Consider the following 19,602-nt stretch of genomic DNA (forward strand, 5'->3'; position numbering starts at 1 on the left):
CTGCTTGACAGCCTAAGGCCCATTAGCGGAGGAAGGGTCATTAAAGAAGTGAACTGCTGGCTTGTTCTTGCCATGACCATGTTCTATACGGTCCAACTAAAACAAATGTCCGAATAAACATTCCAAGCATAATAAAGAGGTTTCCATATCCGTTGCACTTTCATTGCACAACACCCTTCAATAGAAGTGTTCAGCTAATGGAAACCCAAAATCGCTCAGCACACAGAAAAAAAAAAAAAAAAAAAAAAGAGAAAAAAAAAAAGGAAAAAAGGGGAAAAAAAGGGAAAAAATTGTCCCCTTTTTCAACATCCTCTTTGCTTTCAGATGAGAAAGGAAAGGGGGATGTTGAGAAGAATGAAAAGAGCAAACATCTTAAAATGCTAGCAAGAGCCTTTTGGAAGCTGATTAGAACCATTTGTGTGTGGTCAACAAAAAAATTGGAGCTTGCAGAAAATGGAAGGGAGACAACCTCTGCTCTGTTCTGAGCCACAGAACAGATGCCAGCATTTCTTCTGACTTTACAACTTTTTCTTGGCCTATCTGGGTGAAAGACTGATTAAAAATGGGGGCTGAGAATGCCTGTTGAAAAACCTCCCAGATTGTAACCCTAGCGCAAGGGCAAAGGCTGACTCACAGTAAATCATTTCTCACTGTCCGGACCACTTATCGAATACAGAGAGCAAAGACACCCAGCCACGGCCGTAGGAAATCACACGTCTGATGGTCTTCTCCTTTGCCTTATATTCTGTGGGAAGCAGAGGGCAGAAAACAGACTACCCAACATTAAAGCCAAAGGCCAAAAAAAAAAAAGAGGAAGAGAAAGAAAGAACAAGATTTTCTGTAAAAAAGCCATAGACATGGATGGAAAGAGATTTATCTCCTCCAAAACCATTTTTTCCTTCAGTGGTGTCCTAGGTAAAACAAAATAAACCAAGAGGATTGAATTTCACTGGGAGAATGACTGTGAGGTCTGCTGCGCAAGCCAGATTTTCCAACCATACATTTAAAAGCGGTTACTCAAGTTTGGGTAAAAAAACACTTACCCAATTTCCGAGCAGTCTGTGAATTGTGAGGTTCAGTCTGAGATACAGAGAAACAGAATGCTTGTTTACCACATGCACAGAGATCTTTCCAAAGGACGATAGTGTTGGGGCTTTTTCACTGCCCTCCTGACCTTTCTAGGGGGGTTGTGTCATGCTGTGTTTTATTTTTCACCATCAGGGGCTTTAGAGAACATAAAATTCCTTTCCCTATGAACGCTCCCAAGAAAAATGGGCAGCCAACATGAGCTGCCAAAGATCTGCTAGGTGCAACAGCCACGAGTGTCTTGAATTACCTGTGTGCCAGTTAATCAAAGGCGGCTCAAACTGGAAATATCATGCTCATGGTAAATTTAGCATCCATTATATCCACTAGCAAAACCAACAGCAGCTGAAAACACTGGAGAGGGAAACTTAAGCCCAAGAAACTGAGGAATCCCTTTCAAGAAGCATGTTCTCTATCAAAAAAATAGGGCTGAAATACGGAAGGGGTAAAACCGAGAGCTCAAGGAGCAATGATTTATCAGTTGAGATCCACCAAGAAGTGCTGGAGGAAGAGACTTTTTACAGGAGGCAATTAATGCGCTACCATTTCCACTAAAAAGAGAGAGAGAGAGAAAGTTGGTTTCCAAAACTTGAGATAACAAAGTAGCTGGAAATCAGGATCGATTCCAAACCGAGAACTTACAAATTTATTGAAAAGGTTCGTTAAGTTTTCCATTATCAGTTGTTAGTATTTCAAGCACATTGCCTCTGTATTGAACCAAAATGGTTTTGCTTTTTTTCCCCCAATTTTTATTTTTTTTTATTTTTTTTATTTTTTGCAAAACAGTATTGCAATAGATGGTGGTTTCCATCTTTGAGGCCTTGCTAACCTCCATAAACTTGCTTCTACTTTGATGTAGCATGCCAGTTTTCCTTTTAGCACCTGTGTCTCCATATGAACCAGACAACTGATTGCATTCATTTTTCTGGTTGAACGTTTCTCTTCCTTGTTTCTATATTTAACCTGACTTTCAACAGCATCATCGTAGATTTTGTTTTTGTACTGAACATTTATAACTTTTTTTGGCATATCACGTTCTCTTGGCACACCCTAACGCTTCTAAATGCCGCTCAAATAAATCACTGCTTAGCCATTTTCATCTGATTTGTTTTATGACTTGATCTGAAACAACGCAGTTGCTCCAGCTACCCAGAGGTGTTGTAATGGCACAAAGCAGAGCAAGAATCCAGAACCTGAGAAGAAGACAAAACTCTTCTGCTCTTCTATTTCACTTTGCAAATAATAGAGATGGATTCTGTTGCGGTGAGAAACAAGCAAAACCAGAATGCTCTGAAACAGAGAACAAAGTGGGCCATGTTTCAGCTTTTACAGAAGGATGAATGTAAAGGTGTTATCTTCCAAATTCCCGAGCCTGCAAACACCTCCATTGTTGGAGAGGTTTTACCAAAATATGGAATTAATTACATCAGCTACTCACCTACCTTGTAAGACCCATCATATGTCTAAATTCATCTGAAATTTTAGTTGGCAGTGGGTCTTGATTTTTCATTGCAGGCCCCTTTCAAGTGAATCACCCTATTCTGCACTTTAGAAAGATCATAAAATGTGAAGTTCACATGCTATGAGCAGAAATCCAACAATAGCAAGGTCTCAGCTTAGTAAAATCTACTCTAACATCTTGATGCTTATACCAAACACTAAAGCATTGGAGCACTGGATCTGCTCATTAGCCCTTCTCATTTACCTACTGTTTCACAGGTTTATTCAACTGTTCTCCTATTTTTTCCCCCACTGACTGCCATTGGAAGACAAGAGCACACCAACAACTCTCAAACACAACTTTATTTTTAACCAGATGCATGGACATAGCCTTTTATTTATGCAACGGCCCATTCATTCCTGGCAATACATTAGGTGGGAAGAAAGGAAGGGGAGGACTGTCCATCACCCCCAGCACACCCCACCTGTAAGACCACACAGCTGCTCCAATGGCACACCCACACAAACCACAGATACCGATTTATTTCCCGTAAGAGCAAGAGCTTGGCATCAGTATGTATTACTGATAGAGCAGGTGGGGTAGGTTTGCAAATAATTGCTCCTTGCAGATAGTTGTGTTAAATGGGAGGTGGAAGGGTTGCAGTCATTTTAGTTGGTGTTGCTCCAAGTTTGGTGTTAGGTATGCTCTCCAGGCTTTGCTGAGAATCAGGTAGTATGCCTTATCTTTTTTTCCTTCATTCCAATAGAAAAAATAATCACGTATTCTATTTCTGGTTTCTGAGAAAATAGCTTCACTTTTTACAAGCCTAATGGATAAAAGTGAAGTGCTATGAATTTGATTTCTTTTTCAGGCTTTCTTGTTATGGGGATCTTCTTTTTGGTATTGTTAACTTTAAGGAAGTTGTTGAGATATTCTAACAAACAAATGCTTTGTTTAAAAAGATATGTGATCTGTCTCAGAGAGGAACTAATTCATCTCTTTATCTTCACAGGACAGAAAGAAACTAAGCAGTTATATTGCAATCTCTATCACATTCTCTGACTCTTAAACACGTGTTATTGAAGGAAAATTTTGGTTCTCCTTTAACTAGAAGTTAAAGGAGAAGTATTCTGAGATCAAACTGGACATTCTCTCTTAGGAGCAAACCCAAGGGTGCAGCAGGATCACCTCAAGCAAGTTTCTGCTCTCCTTCTTTGCAGAGGAAAGAAAGTGTTCTGGTTCCATGCTTTCTTCCTTCCCACTTAAAATGAATTTTGCTGTCTTGCTTCCTAATTCACCAAGAGTGCAAAGTGCTGCCTCTCAGAAAATAAAACTAGTGAGAACACAAACTTCCTTGGAAATACTGCTGATGGGCTCACCTTTTGTGGTGAACCCTGGAGCAACATCCTGTTCTCTTATTTTTTTTTTGTTAACATTTTTCACTACTTGGCTACAAAATTTGGCTTGTATCAAATGGATACATAGGAAGCTTACAGCAATATAAGAAAGGCTTTTTCTGTTTTCCCCCCTCTATCTTAATTTTACAAGTAAAAACCCTCTACGCTTAAATACTAAATAGCCTTGATATTGAGAAGGCATGAATTAAGACTGTAGCATTTATTTTGCTGGCTAGTTCAGGAACACCCTAATCTATAGCATGCACCACCAGACAGCAGAATGTACCCTATGCACCAACGTCTTGTTCTCCTGTGGATAAATATCTTTCTTGCTGTCCTCTCTTGAAGAGAAAAAATGTTTTGCCAGAAGGTGTTAAGCCAAGACTCTGCTTTTTGCTCCTTAAAACTGAGTCAGCTTCCACCTTACTGCATTTTCTCTAGCAGTGACAATGCTTTCCTAGGAGAAGCTCAGAAAATGAGGTCTGACTTCGGTGTTCTCTCAGTTTGTAATGGCAGTCAGGGGAGCATGCCAGCACTTCTGTGTTTCTAAGCCACCTGATGTAATGGTAATAAGATGCTAACATGAGAGTCCACCTCTGCTCTGCCAGCTGCTGGCTGCTCCAGCTCTTCTTGGTTCAGGAGTTTTAACAAGATGTTTCTGGTCTGTAATCAATGTAAACTTCCCATGCAAAACCTGATGGAACATCCTGAGTCCTGGATAAAACACTCAGTGCCTCACTTTGATTGTAATTTTGCCTTGCTTTAGCCAAGGCTCTGGAACTAAAAGCAGCTTCTAATCGTTTTGTCATCTAACACTTTAGAAAGGGATGAAGCTGATAGGTGGGATATCAAATGGAGTCTAGCCACTATGCTGAAATCATAATGCACTTCAGCCTTACAAACACTGGCAGCATCTCAGACCATGTCTTATAGATATGCAGTAGCTTTAAAAGTGTATTTTCTGTTTCGTTCCATCCCGAGCATGCTAGCAATGTGATAAGTGCTATATTTAATGAAAAGTCCTTTTTTTTGCTTGCAGGATTGTAAAGGTGAGACGTGAGGAAGGCATTCTGGAAAACAAAGATCAGCATTTCAGTAGTGTTTTGGAAAGGAAACTAGGGATGTTGGGAATGCCAGGTTGACCTGAAACACAAATCTATGTTTTGCATTTGATTATTGTAGGCTTTGTTCTGTGGATGGGTTATAACAGCCAAAGAAGCTGGCTGCCCACGCTGGCCTCTCCTGGTACTCTGTGTTGGTTAGAAATCCTGCAAAACCTCCAAAAATGAGCAAGTTAATGTCATGCCCCGTGTTTCTGTTGTCTCATTGCAGTGAACAAAGTGATTTCCCTTCAGGCAGGTTCTGCTTTTGTTCCATCTCTGACTTGGAGCTGTAATTTCTTCTAAGGACGGGGCAGAAATAGGGACATCTAAGGGTCTCCCACCCTGGGAATGCTATCCCAGGATGTGCTATCATAATACAAACCAGCTGTTTTCTCCTGAATCTCGAGCAAAGCAACTTGCCTTTGTGATATTGTCCCCTCTCTTGACTTGAACACAGGCCTTCCAGCTGCAAATTCAATACCAAGTGCCTGCTTTCTATTGAAAGCTGCTTAATTGGCTGCTATTCTTGCTCCTCCAGCTGAATTTGCATTAAAGAAAGACCTGCGATCTTTGGCATTCCCCATATGAAGCTCCGTATTTAGCGTATGGAGCTGGCAGTTCTCTTAACGCCCACATCTGTCTCTGCTTGCCACAGCTGATTTATGTTTAATATCTTGAAGGCATGTGGTGCCAGTCCCATGTTGAGCTCTGGATTGTGGTGGTCCGTCTGTATTTGTTGAAATTGGGCCCAAAGAAGCTGGCTTGGAGCAGAGACTGCGAGGAATGCGAGCCAGTGGCCGTCCAGACAGCTCTGTCAGCAAGCTCAGGAAACTGGCTGAAAAATACTGGGAAGAGGCCCAGATTTTAAACAACCTGTGGAGCTCTCATGAGAACACTGTTTTAAAACAGAAAGTTGAGTGATACTCTTAATTACAGATTTTAAAAAATGAAGGTTAATGATGTCCTTGCCCTTGCAGAATGCAAGGCATGTTCCTCAAATTGTGGTCATCCAACGAGCAGCTTCGTCTTCTTGCATGAAGAGCACGTTTTCGTGTGCTGTTTAATCCATTTTTCTTCCCAGGCAGAGATAAAGATCAGGAGGCTCTTGGGGTCCCACAGCCAGGGGTTGACCTGTAACTCTGCAGCAACATTGGCCATATAAAGAAATCTTTGGTGTAAGGCTTTGACATTCATGTGCCTCAGCAGGCAATGGTGGGTTTTACATGTTAAAACTGTGATTCCACAAAATGAAAAGCTATCAGCACCAGGTTGGCTTCATCTCCAGAATAAATGAGCTCCGGGGTCTTATATCAGGGATGGAATACCTTGAAGGCAGATAGGATTTGACAAGCCATGTGATTTAGGGCTTAACATTGGAGGGACAGGGAAATGCAAGAGCGTGTGTTCTTTGCCAGGTGGTCCAATGGTCCCATTTGGTTTAATGCCTTTAGGCTGTGATGGAGTCTGTCATATTGTGTTGGGAAGAGTAGGGGAGAACGATCTACAAATTTCAGTCACAAAGAGGCAGCTTGTATCCTCTCTGCTCTCTTAAAGCTGTGCTTATAGGCTTTTGTTCCTGAGAAATTTGCATCGGGTTTTCTTTATTTATTGGTACTGTGATTGGATCTGTGTCCGAAGCTTGGGAAATTGCACAGACTTAATATTGGGCTGCCATTCATTTTATGAGTGCTGAAGTCCTTCTATGCTGGGACAATGTTTCAAGTCAGGAAGTGATTATCCAGTATCTTGATTTGAATGGAGCTTACAAGTATCAGTTAAATCCATGTTCCTGAGAGATTATTAAGAGTTCACTCAGTTCTTATTATATATACATATTTTTAATCTGAGTTAAGAAGTACACGAAGAGCAAGTTTTAAAGGACTAAAATGGGCTACTCACAAAACAGGAACTTGGAAAAAACAAGGGCAAACTTAGGAGCAAATAATTTTATTTAATTTGAAAGTATTCCATATGAATGGAAAGAGGGTCCCTCCATTTAAAAACTGATCTTCCTATTATTCCACGTGCCAATGCTCTATGAACTTCTTTGGATGTTAGTGAAGACACTGGGAAGGAGAGTAAACAGAAAAAAACACATTAAAAGTAAACTTTTGATAGTGACACGGGGTTAAATGGGGTAAAGCTTTCCTCTCAATATTTGTTAGAGGCTGAAATTATGTGGCTCTTTAAGACTGACTATTGCTGTGTTTCACAAAGATTATCTGTTAAATACATGCTTCTTCTGGTCAGCAGCTTGGACTCAATGATTTATGCCAACTGGCTTAGAAACCGTGAACATTAATTTATGGCTCATTCCCAGTTCCTTGTTAATATGTCTGTTTGAAAAAGTAGGGCTGGGAGGGAAGGAGGAGACTTCAGAATGTAAGTGAAATGGAAAGCCAGAGTTACAGACTCCTTAATGGCTATATTTAGTACCTCCTGATCCCTGATGGCTCTTACATGGGCAAATATTAAATGCTGGCCTTTATTGAGAGCAATGGAAGAAAATCTGCACAACTTAATAAGCTCTGGACAAAGCCTCCAAATACTGGTCCAGAAATAAGGAACTGCAAAGAATTTCTGGGGTCCATTTCCTCTTTTAAATTACTTTACTCCACTATTTCTACAGGAAGTTTGTTCCAGAGCCTCTCACTGCCAATGGAAGTGACTTGATCTCAAAAGACCACCACATTCAAAGAACTAGGTGCTCTTTGATCATTTTTGTTTATTCTCTACCCATGAATACTGTCCTGGTCAGTAAGTGCCATGTATGCCAATGGTTTTGGTTATTACTTTTTCTACCAGGAACATTCTCCTTCCTTACCACTGTTTCCCTGGATGTAGTCTCAGGGAACAGTTGTCTTTGCTCCATCTCTGCCTTGCCAAGCTGAAGATGAAATCCCTTTTCATTATTCCTTCATATTGCATTCATTTAGATTCAGATCAAAGTATGCTGAACGTTAGGAGAGGACCAGCATCTCTTCTGCAGTGATGAGGTCTTCAGGCTTAAACTTGTTTGTGTCTAATTTTGTTTGGACTTCGATATTACAGCTGTTGAAACAACACATGGAATTGGTCTTTATAACTGGTCTTTTGGGAACTATCTGAAACCTCCCATCATTCAACTGTTTTGGATAGTGTGATCAATTCCCATTTAGCAGATCTCTTACTGAGCTGCAGTCAACTGGTGCCATCTCCTTGGCTAACGAAGGACTTCTTCTGTTAGAGAATGGAAAAAGTATCAGGGAAAGATGCCATGTTAGAGCTGCTTCAGGTAAACTCACTTTTTTTTTTTTTGCTTTTTCTGTTTAGTTTGATGTCTGTAATCACAGAATTTTCCTAAAGCTTTCCAGATTTCTGAGGACAGCCACAAGCATCTGTAATTACTCAGGTCATGCCAGTTGAATACATTTATTTCTATGCTGGCTACTGGATCATGCAAGCTTTTCCACTCTTCTGGGTGATATTTTTCCCTCTGTACACTGATTTCAGCATATTGAGTCCCCTGAGTTTTCTTCCCACCTCAGATGTGGTAATTTCCAGTTGTTCCTATGAGCCATGCAGCCTTTACCCCATATTCTATACACTCTTCCTTACTGAAAGCACGTACAATGCACTCATTTAATTTTGGGAGTAATACTTGGTTTCTTTTAATCTCAGTGCCATGCTTACTGCACAGCAAACCCGTGTCTTTTCTTGTTCTCCTTTGTTCTTCTGGTTAAAGAACTTTGTTTATTTAAATATCCTTTGCAAGGTCTAACTCAGCTTGACTTTTGGCAATTCTCATTTTACCCCTATGCTTGCTGACCTCTGAAATGCAGCTTCCTTTGCTGATATTTTTTTCCTCTCTCTCTATTCTTTTCCCTGACAAACACTCTGAAGTGATTCAGTCTGCTCAGGACCTTTCAAGTTTTTCCTCTACTACTTGCAATGCAAATTCCACATCAGATTCCTGCTTCTGATGCACAGAATTTCCAAATATTCTGCGAATACAAGTCAGCAGAATCTCTGTTGGAGCTGATTGCCCTAATCAGAGCCTTTTTTTACATTCAAAGATCATGCTTGGAATTAAGTGTGCGAACAGATCCAAGAGTGGCTTTTATTTGAAGTCTCTTCTGCTGGAAGATTCTCTTTAAGTGCCAAAAAAGGTGAAAACGTATTTCACTGTTGCTGTTATCTGGTGAAGGTATCTGCTGGCAGTGATATCCATGGCCTCCGTGTCTTGTCCTCATCAGTAGTTTGGCCTTGTGTATCTGGCGGTTATAGGCTTACATGTTGAAACAGTTCCTCGTGGCAATATGTTTCCTAACACCTCAAACAATGTCTTTCGGCATTATATTTCTAATAATGTTCTGGATCATTGTTCAAATCCTGAAATGTGGATGACATTTCTGTTAGTTAGAAGATATGTCACTGGTCTGAGCTGGACCAATAAATAACACGGCTAACATACAGCCCCTGTCCCACAGAAGGTGCCAAATTGCAGATGAAGCTGAATAGCTGTATCTCCCATTGAGATACATGGGAGCTGAACTTGCACAATCATGACTTACTCTTGGGTTACTATTTGTTTTATGCTTGCAACATCTGAGTGAATTATCCAAGAGATCGTATTTATTTAGCATCTCTGCCACAGTGTTGTGGGGTCCAAAAGAATACGTTTGGGAAGGGATTAGACAAATTAATGGTGGGTGAGTTCCCTGGTAGCTGCTGAACGTGAGAGTTTGGATGCAATGTTTGGCTTGGTTTGTTCTTAAACTGTTGGCAACTGTAAGGATGATGATCATTTTTTTCTTGGCCTTGTTTTTAACCTTTTATTTTCCCCATTAATGAGTAATTCCCCTTAATGAGTAATTCTTTGCTGCTAATAGAGGCAGGATATTGATTTTCTTCAAAAATCAGATTTAAGTTGTCATATGATACTCTGATAGCCTGAGACATCCATTGCTTGGGTTGTATCCTTGTACAATAATCTCCCTTAGCACCTACTGCCCAGCTGTCTGAACTGCAACATGAATGCAAGACCAAATATCTACAGAGAATGTTACTATCATGCAGCTATCTCTATTTACCTTATGTTAAAACTAAATGAATTCTTCCCATAGGTGTGCCACTGATTATTACACTGGGGTCCTTCCAAAGATATGAAGTTTCACTTGCAGCGTATAGACACCGCATCTCTGGTATGTGAATTTTTATCTTCTTAAATCCTGAGTACGTCTTGTCTTCTATTATTATTCCAAACGAACCATGTTTAATTTGTAATTAAAAGGAATGGTATCCTGCTGCATCTTCAGAGTTATCTGTGTTTTCTCATGTCTTCTGAAGCTCTCTAGTCTTCAGACCAAGAAATGTTTGACTTCTTCAGCCAAACATAGTTTTATCAGGGGAAAAAAAAAAAATCACCACAGCACACTAAGAATCTTAATAATCCAATCTGACTTGAGAGTATGTCCTTCTGTATCTACATTAGAATTAATTCACACTCATCCATATTCAAGTATGGATCTGTTTAGACAGCAGACCTTCCTGATTTTGATATTACCCAAATGCTGGTAGTTATCCACTCACCTGATGGTTTGACTCTTTAAACTGGAATAGTAAAGAGAAGAAACAAACAAAAAAGTCTGTTTTCAGCCAGTCCCCAAGATCCTGTATCTTACTGTACATAACCCACTTTCCTACTCACTCCTAGAAGATATATAAATGTTTGCAGTTCTTTAACAGAGATCAGTACAACTGCTTTCAGAATGTATAATGAGTACGTTGGTTTCTGGTTTACCAAATAAAAACAGTGAAGGGAAAAACTCCTCTTTTCTTAAATCTAGCCAGATAAAGCTGGAGTGGAAGCCACAAAATACCATTATAATCAAATCTGATGTAAACAAAGATTTTTATTTGCTAGATATCACTGGTAACTGTATGCCCACCACCAGATAAAAATTAACATTAAATACCTGAGATTTCTTGAAATGTACTTCTGTGTTGGCTTGTGAAATATCTGTTTTCAAGGCCCTTGAATCTGCTCTCCTATTTTGTTCCATGGCAATCCATGTGGGTATTTTATTCCAATGGACCCTAAATGTGTTTAGAAATATGGAAATTAGAGCTTTATAGCTCACTTTGGACAGACCGCATGGTATTTTTTCACTGAAAAAGTATATGAAGGTTATTTGAACATGTAAATTTAAGGTTTGGCTCCTATAATAACTTGCCAATTGCTTTCCACAAATGTTTTCCTAGCATATTTCAATTCTTATAGTCCCTTATTAAGCAAAGTGCCTACAGATTTATTTAGATGCAAAAGTGTTTTGATGAAAAAGAGAGGGAGGTAAGAACATGCATAAAGTTAAGTACATAAGTAAATACTTTGATGTATAAGGCCAAATGATTACAAAGTGTTATTTTTATTTATTTATTTATTTTTCCCCTTAAGTTCAAATGAATACTCAGGGAAATATTTTGCATTAATTTCCCACACAGTATTTGGACAAGCAAGGAGGGAGGTAGCACAGACTCCCAAAGCCACAAATAAATTCTGCCAAAGTTTCATGCTCTGGATCCATGCTTTGCATGTATATACTGCATGCCATGTTCTGGCAATAGGGAGCAGCAGCAGGCCCAAGGAAGCTAATTACACGGCAATCAGTGGTAAATGAAAATTAGCACGATCCAAAAACTCGCATTTGAATACTTCAGTAGTTTTGTTTTAATATAAGAAAACTCACTGGAAATACCAGTCCTGTGTATCTGCTTTCAAGTTGTATAATAAGCTATCTTGCTTATCTGCTAGCTAATTATATAGTTAATTATCATGTTTCACTGTGGTCTGGCTTCTTGCACAATTACACAGGAGATACAAAGTTGTATCTTTGGAAGGAATCTGTTGATCAGCAAACTCTATTCAGGATGCAACTTGATGGCCATAGGCCAACCTAGAATCACTAAGATTAGAAAAGACAACTAACATCATCCAACCAACAACCCATGTCCACTAAACCATGCCTCTGAGTAAGACATCAAGATGTTTCTTGAATGCTTCCAGGGATGGTGACTCTACCAGTCCCTGGGCAGCCTGTGTCAATATCCAACCACTCTTTTGGAGGAGTTGTTTTTCCTGATATCGCACCTGATGTGCTAGTAAGCTTTCTGTTGGTGCCTATGAAACCTAGTAAAGTAACAACTAGGAATCTTAGGATAAGGCCCAGGGCTGTTTCTTGTGCATGCAGCAAGTCCTTTTGGATGTATCTGTCATACATCCTAAACCCCATCATTTTGATTTGTAGCTCCTTGGTGGGGAGAGAACAGGAGGAAGGATTTCTTTCCAGAAAATGAAGTATTCCTCTAATCCTTTACAGTCTGTGCCTGAAGCTCGGCAGTTCTTGCTCCTACTGCTGGGCAATGGGCATTCATTGCTTTCCTTTATTAAACTGGAGACCTTGGTGGGCTGCTGGAAAAAAGCTTGGGAAGGGGGTGCTGGAGAGAGAGGTGAGCGTGAGAGAACCACATGTTAAAGCAGCTCTGTGCATGAACAGCAAGCTTTCTGGCTTAACATTTATTGAAAAAATAGATCTTACGCTGTATCCACCCAACACCTGTTGAGAAACACTGACCCCATTACAGAGGTTGGATTTACACTGGCTCTGTATAACACTCTATAAAGGAGGCCACTGGTGCAAAAGATTAAAGAATGCTGTTAAGTAAGTTGTTTTATTTCTTTTGAGACTGAAAGAAAGCTGCAAAGTGAGAGAAAGCTTTCCTCGGTTATTTACTCTTCATTACTGGGGATCTTGAAGGGCCTTGTATAAACTGCTCTAGTCGGGTCACGACAACACTTTATAAGGTGCAAATGTTGAGGTGGAGCCAGTGCTGTACTGCAGGGGAAGCAAATGGAACAGTCCCTCCCGACTAAATGGAAAGTTAGTGCTAATAAAAGCTCATGGCTTTGGCATGGCTTCCTGGGCACAAGGGGCCCATGAACACAGGTTTGCACTGGCCCTGCTGTGCATAAAGCAAGTGCCCCTGGCTGGCACACAGATGAATGCAGTGAGCACTGCAGTTGGTGAAACTGCTCCGTGTGAACTTTGTGAAGTCCACATTGGAGCTCAGAATAGTACATTTAAGGGCTGGAGGGGGGGAAAAAATCCCTTCTTTTTTACTAGCTGCTGTATAATGAATAGCCCATTTCAAGGAATGTGTGAGTTCCTATTAGGGCCAAGTGAAAGTTGCAAAACACTTTCAGGCAATGTGTGTCCCAGTTTTCAAACAAATGGCTTTCTATGCACTCACTCCCTTCTGCTCCTGCCTTCCTGTCATCTGGAGGATCTGGTTCATACCTGGGCACGAGCTGGTGGGGACAGCCTGCATCCTTCCACCAGCTGTGGGCTGGGGTTGTGCTCCTCATCTCATTTCTTTCAGGGACCTCTGCAGACATCTCAAACAACATTAAGCACCTGCTCGTGAGTTGCTAGCTGGAGCCCTTCTTCACCTGCTGTCTGAAGGCTGGGAGCCTGGAGGCTCAGAAAAGGCTCAGCCAAGAAAGATAGAAGAAGTGTGCCCACTGTTCAGACCAGGAAATCACAAAACTGAGAAATACTTTGGGGGGGATGAAGATCCCTGGTAGGAGACTGCTTCACTCAGTGTTCAGCACAAACCTCCAGCTCTTCTGCACTGCCTTAGGATAAGCACCTTCCTTTGTAGAAGTAATAGTGCAAAACCTGCATTCTTCCTTTTATTTATCCCATGTGCCTGAAAAATAGATAAATAAATAAAATAAAATGAGCACAGTTCCAACAAGCTCTGAGGTGGGCAAAGCAGCTCCAAGTCATAGAAGGTTCCCTGCTGACTTTGGGACATCTCGTGTCCAAGCTGCAGCATGTTCCACCAAAAGGGAATTCAGACAATGAGTTCCTGTCCCCCGAGGTGCTCCCATCATCATGTGCTCTCTGGCTGTGGCTGGAGGTGGACAGACTGGGCAGCAGATGTTAGGCTGTGAGAAAGTGCCTTCATTCAGCCAGCCTCTGAGGCAAGCTTCTTTCTCACCCCACCCTTTCCACTGCTCTGCTTGGATGCAAACACAATTTCTGTGTAGGAAGAATTACTTCATATCCAGGAAATGTGCACTCAATGAGACTGTCTTTAAATAATATATTTATATATATATGCATATATATATATATATACACACACACACATATATTTTCTTTTTCTACCTATTTTAGTCCCCCAGGATTGGAACTAGTCCCTTATTTCCCATGTGGAGATGTAAGGCTGGCATGTGTATATTTGCCACGGTCAGAGCAGCTGTGTGAAGCTCCTGGAGTCAGGCTTCTTGTGTGTTAGAACCAAACCCTGCAGGTTCAATTAATAGACTCTGGAAATGAACCAACAGCTGACGATCCCCAGGCTTGTTTTAAATGGAGGAAGGTGGCTGTCAGGGAAGAATTTGACCTGCTAAGGTCTGGATGCAGCTGGGACACGCAGAGAGGCTGAAAAGCTGTAAGTCTGGGACCTACACTGTGATGGCTGCAGAGCCAAAATGTCCCATTGCTGGGGTCATAAGCAAACAGGGACTGTCTGTGCTGGTGGATGCTTCAGATTTTGGTTTGTGTGGATCTATTTGCTTCCTAAGTCACAAGCCCTGGAATTTTCTTCTGGTGTCTATAAGGAGAAAGATGAACAGAAAATAGGTTTGCAAAGTGGGGAAAAAAGGTGGGATTTATATATATTTCTTAAAGAATCCAACAGTTTTCTTCAAACACGTAAAGGCCCATTAAGTTAAAAAACAAACCAAAAACTTTCCATTACTAATTTCAGTTAATTACCGTCTTAAATAAATACAAATTTTGGTTACCATGATCAAAGGCTGGGCCTTCAAACTAAGGCAAATTCTCTTGAAGTCACAGATTTGGAAAAGGGCCTAAACACACAGCGTGGAGCTGGTGATGCTAAAGGGCTGGGAAGGTGAGCATCACGAGAGCTGACACAGGAGGCAGACCAGGCCCCACACCTTCACCTGGAACGTGGGCACACTCCCATGTTGTTTCCACCATCCAGATCCAGAAGAAATCACGGGGCTACCTGCTGGCTTCTGTTCATTTGGGTGCCTATGTTCCCATCTGGACAGTTAATTCACTTCGTTTTGGCTCCTGCAAAGCCCAAGGTCAGAGTTAAATGCATGTGGCTGCTGCTGATGGATGACTAATTTGGGGTGAAAAATTCTGCATCAGGAGTTTTCCGCACAAGAACCTAAATTCTCCACTCTGGCTTTAATTCTCTTTGAAGAAAGCCATTCAAAAAACAGATTTCAGGGAGAACTGATTGAGCAAAGGGAAACTAGAAAGCTGGCTGAATATTTATTTGTTGTATCTGAAGCAAGCAGTAAAAGAGGAGGAGGGTGGAGGAGAGGAGGGGGGAACAGGAACACTCTGGGATGACTGGGAAATGCACAAGCCTTTATTTATCGACTTTGTTTACTTTAAAATGCATCCAACTGGAAGGCTAGGTGCAGACATAAAAACTAAAATAGAAAACATCCTGGGCCAGGCTCTTGGAGGATGTAAATTGGCAAGGGAGTTCCCATGGCTTCCAGCAAAACCTGCCACATTTACACCACCTGCATTCAGTTTCTCCCAGTTTAAAAAGAAAAAGAATAAGAAAAAAAAAAAAAGCCTGCTCTACCTCTGTTGTTGGTTTTGCAAGGAGATGGAGGAAGGGACAAAGAGAAGAAGTCTCTGAAGTACCTGCGAGGAAAACCACGGCACGGCACGGCAAGTCTGAATGAGAGCAGAAATGAAGGGGAAGTCAGTGCAGGTCAAGGAGCGCAGGTGGGCTCCAGATATGAGCAGTGCTGTGAGGCACTGAGCTGTGCTCAGCTTGCTGCTGTTCCTGGGTGGTCCAAAGGTGTAGTCCCACCGAGGGCTGGTTGCTGTAAACCAAGCCTTTGCCTCATGGACCTGCCATGGAGTTGAGGGAAGCAAGTTCAAGTGGGGTCACCAGGAAGAATACGACCATTGAGTGGTAACAATGCATAAAAATTAGCAACAGACCATGAAATTCAGCCTCAGTCTGCTTAAAATGCTGGAAATGTAGGGGAAAAAAATGAAAAATAAAGAACAGCTTTACGTCATGTACCCAAAATCTGATATTGATACTTTTTTGAATGCTATTTATGTCTTATTAATAGAATTAATCCCATGTTTCCTTAATTAACCCCATGCCTAAGCATCAGGACATCTTGATCAGACAGTGATGGAGTTCAGAGGGGCAGCCAAAATGCAGCCAGATCCCTGGCAGCAAGATTGGAGTGACCACAAATGTTCAGCTCTGTAGTGGCAAATATATATCCCCTCATCTCAAGTGGACAGGAGTCTCTGGGCAGATTAGAGGTGAAGAAAAGCTGTTTTCTGCTGGAACCTGAATTGCAAATCATGGTTGGGTCCTATCTGAGCATTTCCATTGTTTATAAACACTTTGCTTTCCTCCTAGCTAGGATTTTTCAGTTGCTCTGGGTTTCTGCAGGGATTTGCATAGGGGACAAATTGTTCTTTTTGGATTAAGCCATCTTCCATATATGTTACTGGCTGTCTAGTATTTTGATTTAGACACCCAAATAGCCCTTTTCCCAAATGAAACCTCTCTAATTTATCAGTAGGGAAATCAAAGCTGAAACACTTCAAGCTGAACAGAAGATGCAAGGAATAGAATATTTATTTTGCAGAGAAAGCTCGGGCAGAATTAAGCTCAGCGCACATTTGATCAGTTTTGCCTGCTTAATGCACCTTCATGAGCTGAAGATAAGAGCCAGCCGACAGCGCTTGCAATAATACAGTCACAGAAAAATACCCCAGTGAACTCTCTCTGAGATAACATCTTCAATAATCTTTCCGGTGTAAAATAAACAGCCAGAAAGGAAAACAGGAATGGATCCAAATATTCATGTCTCCCTGGCAGTTGTGTTTCTGGGAGTGGAATGGTTCTGGATGGAGGATCCTACATATGGCTTAGTTAATGGGTCGTGATAGGAGTGAAAACCTTCCTAAAGAGGAATTTAAAAACGAGGGCTCAAAGAAGAGCCTTTCTTGTCATAATTTATGGGCTGAATGCTTGCTTAAGGAGTGCAAATAATCCTTAGCAGACACGACAGCCATTGACATCTATGAGAGCAGGCATTGCAACAAGAGCTGGGTTTGATCTGCCAAAAGATACTAGAGGAAGGTGACTGCATGCGGTACTGCCTCTAAGGAAACTATTAGCTGAGAAAGCAAGTCACATTTCTCTAATTCTATTAGTATTGGCCAAATCTGTGAGTTCTCACCTAGACTTTATTTGGCCAAATTTTTTCTTGAAGCCAGTTGGAATTTGCTCGAGGTAGGGGTTCCATGATGGCTTAAAAGTGCCTTCAGGACCAAAACTCACTGTCCATTCTTTCATCAGAAGTTTGTATTAAGTGTCAAGAGGCCTCTGCCGGGGAATTTATGGATGTGTGTAGTACATGGGATTGTGATGACACAGAACCAATGTAGCTGACAGTGAACAATATTTCCTCTTGTATCTGAGCACTATTAGATGAAGAAAAGAGGATAGAACCATACCTGGAAACCTGAAACAGAAACAGAAATGATACGCAGGCATTTCTGAGTCTGTGATATACTCAGAACCCTCAACAATTCTCTATAAGCTAGACCTGAGATAAGACTGTATTCATTTCTGGTGGAGTAAAATGGTAGAAGCAGTTTCAACTCCTTTGAGCCATGCTACTTATTCCATTTCTATGCTTGACCTAAACAGCTGCTTGATATCTTATATTTAGTATTTATACACTTTTTTCATTTCTTTTTCATTTTCCAACTGATTTTTGTTATAAAGCCAATAGTGCATGTGTATTTTGATATAGAAAGCTAAAACGCTCTTTTAGATTCATTATTTTAAATGATTGAAGCTTGTTCAAGTAAACTGAGCTTTTCTTTCTTTGTCTATGGAAAACCGTAAGAAATTAAGAAAATATCCTTGCCTTTAAGTTTACATACATTAAGATTTAGATGTTGGTTGTGTACGAGTGTTGTATGCTAAGTGTTGAGTAAGGGCCTGAACCACTGATTGAGCACCTGGGGAAAGGACCTGGACAGCCCTGGGGTGCACAGGTGAAGGCAATCCAGCTTTGCAGCACAGGTGAAGGGATGGATCCTGGCTGCACCTCACTTAGACCTTATTTAAGGGCTGACTGCCCCTGGGAAGGGTCTTTTCATGAAGTTCCCTTCTTGGAGAAACTTTTCCCTGTGAACCTGGAATCTTCTGATACGAGGTGAGCAATCTTCTCTTCTTTTTTAGTGCCTCTTTACCGTGCCAGTCCTTTTGTCATCACACTTTTGTTGCAAGGCCTTTTCTGCTGTATCAATCTGCTCAATTGCTACAAGTGTGTAGGAACATATATACAATGCCTGTGTGTTTGCACACGTGTATGTGTGTGAGAATGAAGAATAGCCTTGAACAGACTGGGAATTTCCCAGCAGTAGGAGAGATAGACCATTTTTCTTAAGATTTTTTATTGGGATCCTTTTTGGGGCTAAGGTGTAAAAATTGGCAGCTCGTTGCATTTTCTGACAGACTGTTGAGGATTGGGTAATTAGAAATCAGCTCTGATTCCAAGTCAAACAAGCTGAGGCCATGAAGTCTTCATAGGATGTTTGTCTGAAACATTTCAGTGAGCACTAATATGTTCAGAAAGAACAATATTGTTAACCCGTGTTCACAAGTCCAATACAGCACTTGTTATAAAGCAAAACTGGTATAAAATTTGTTTTATGTGAGTGATCAGTCTTCACGATCCTTCCAGCCAGGAAACAGAGACCAAATCTTATGGTCTGTTTGTTATTTATGTAAGTGCTCACACCAATTTAAGTGCAAGAGTTAGCTTTTTAGCTACCTTCTGATGGTTTATTCAGCTTCCCAGCTGGGGTGTTTAAGGTCAAAGGATTTCCCAAAGGTCACAGCATTCACTGATGCATCAGTCCCTATAGAAGCCCCCCTACTCTCCATCCCTTGTCACTCAGCTGGCTCCTCTGTTCTCTAACAAGCTCCACACCGGTGAGGCTGAGGACAGAATTTTGGCCCCATTTTCCTCAGCCTTATTAATTTCAAAGCACTCTTCTGCTAAATACACACCGTAGGCTTCACGAGTCCACATTCTGGCTTGAGGGACGTGGTAGACACTGAAATAAGTTTCCCTAAAGACACAGTAGAAGATTCATAACTCAAATCATTCAGAATTGGGTCTGACAAAGCACAGGAGAATATGTTGGTGTGAACAGAGTTCCTTTGGCAGAAGATGTCAGATCACAGGACTTAATATGCACCATGCTCTCACGTGTGGATATTCAACATGCAAACCACTGGTGGTCTGTGAGGCATCAGAACATGAGCTGTGAGATGATAGCAATTTCTTTGTTGTGTTTTTCTGTTGTTGTCTTTTTTTTTTTCCAAGCACACTTGAAAAATATAAGGGGAGAAAATGTAAGCACAAAGTACTTAAATTTTACACTGATTTTTATCAGCACAACACGAAGTGGTCCTTGGA

The 19,602-nt window shown here is 41.0% G+C and overlaps 1 long non-coding RNA gene across 1 annotated transcript; it reads left to right on the forward strand.

The window, feature by feature from the left end:
* Nucleotides 1–3,203: 3,203 nt before the first annotated feature.
* Nucleotides 3,204–13,584, forward strand: LOC140257419 (uncharacterized). Its single transcript, XR_011905016.1, has 3 exons — nucleotides 3,204–3,256; nucleotides 10,133–10,210; nucleotides 13,446–13,584. It is a non-coding gene; the product is annotated as an uncharacterized lncRNA (long non-coding RNA).
* Nucleotides 13,585–19,602: the final 6,018 nt, after the last annotated feature.

Source organism: Excalfactoria chinensis, chromosome 11 (genome assembly GCF_039878825.1).
Source record: "Excalfactoria chinensis isolate bCotChi1 chromosome 11, bCotChi1.hap2, whole genome shotgun sequence".
Lineage (NCBI taxonomy): Eukaryota > Metazoa > Chordata > Aves > Galliformes > Phasianidae > Excalfactoria > Excalfactoria chinensis.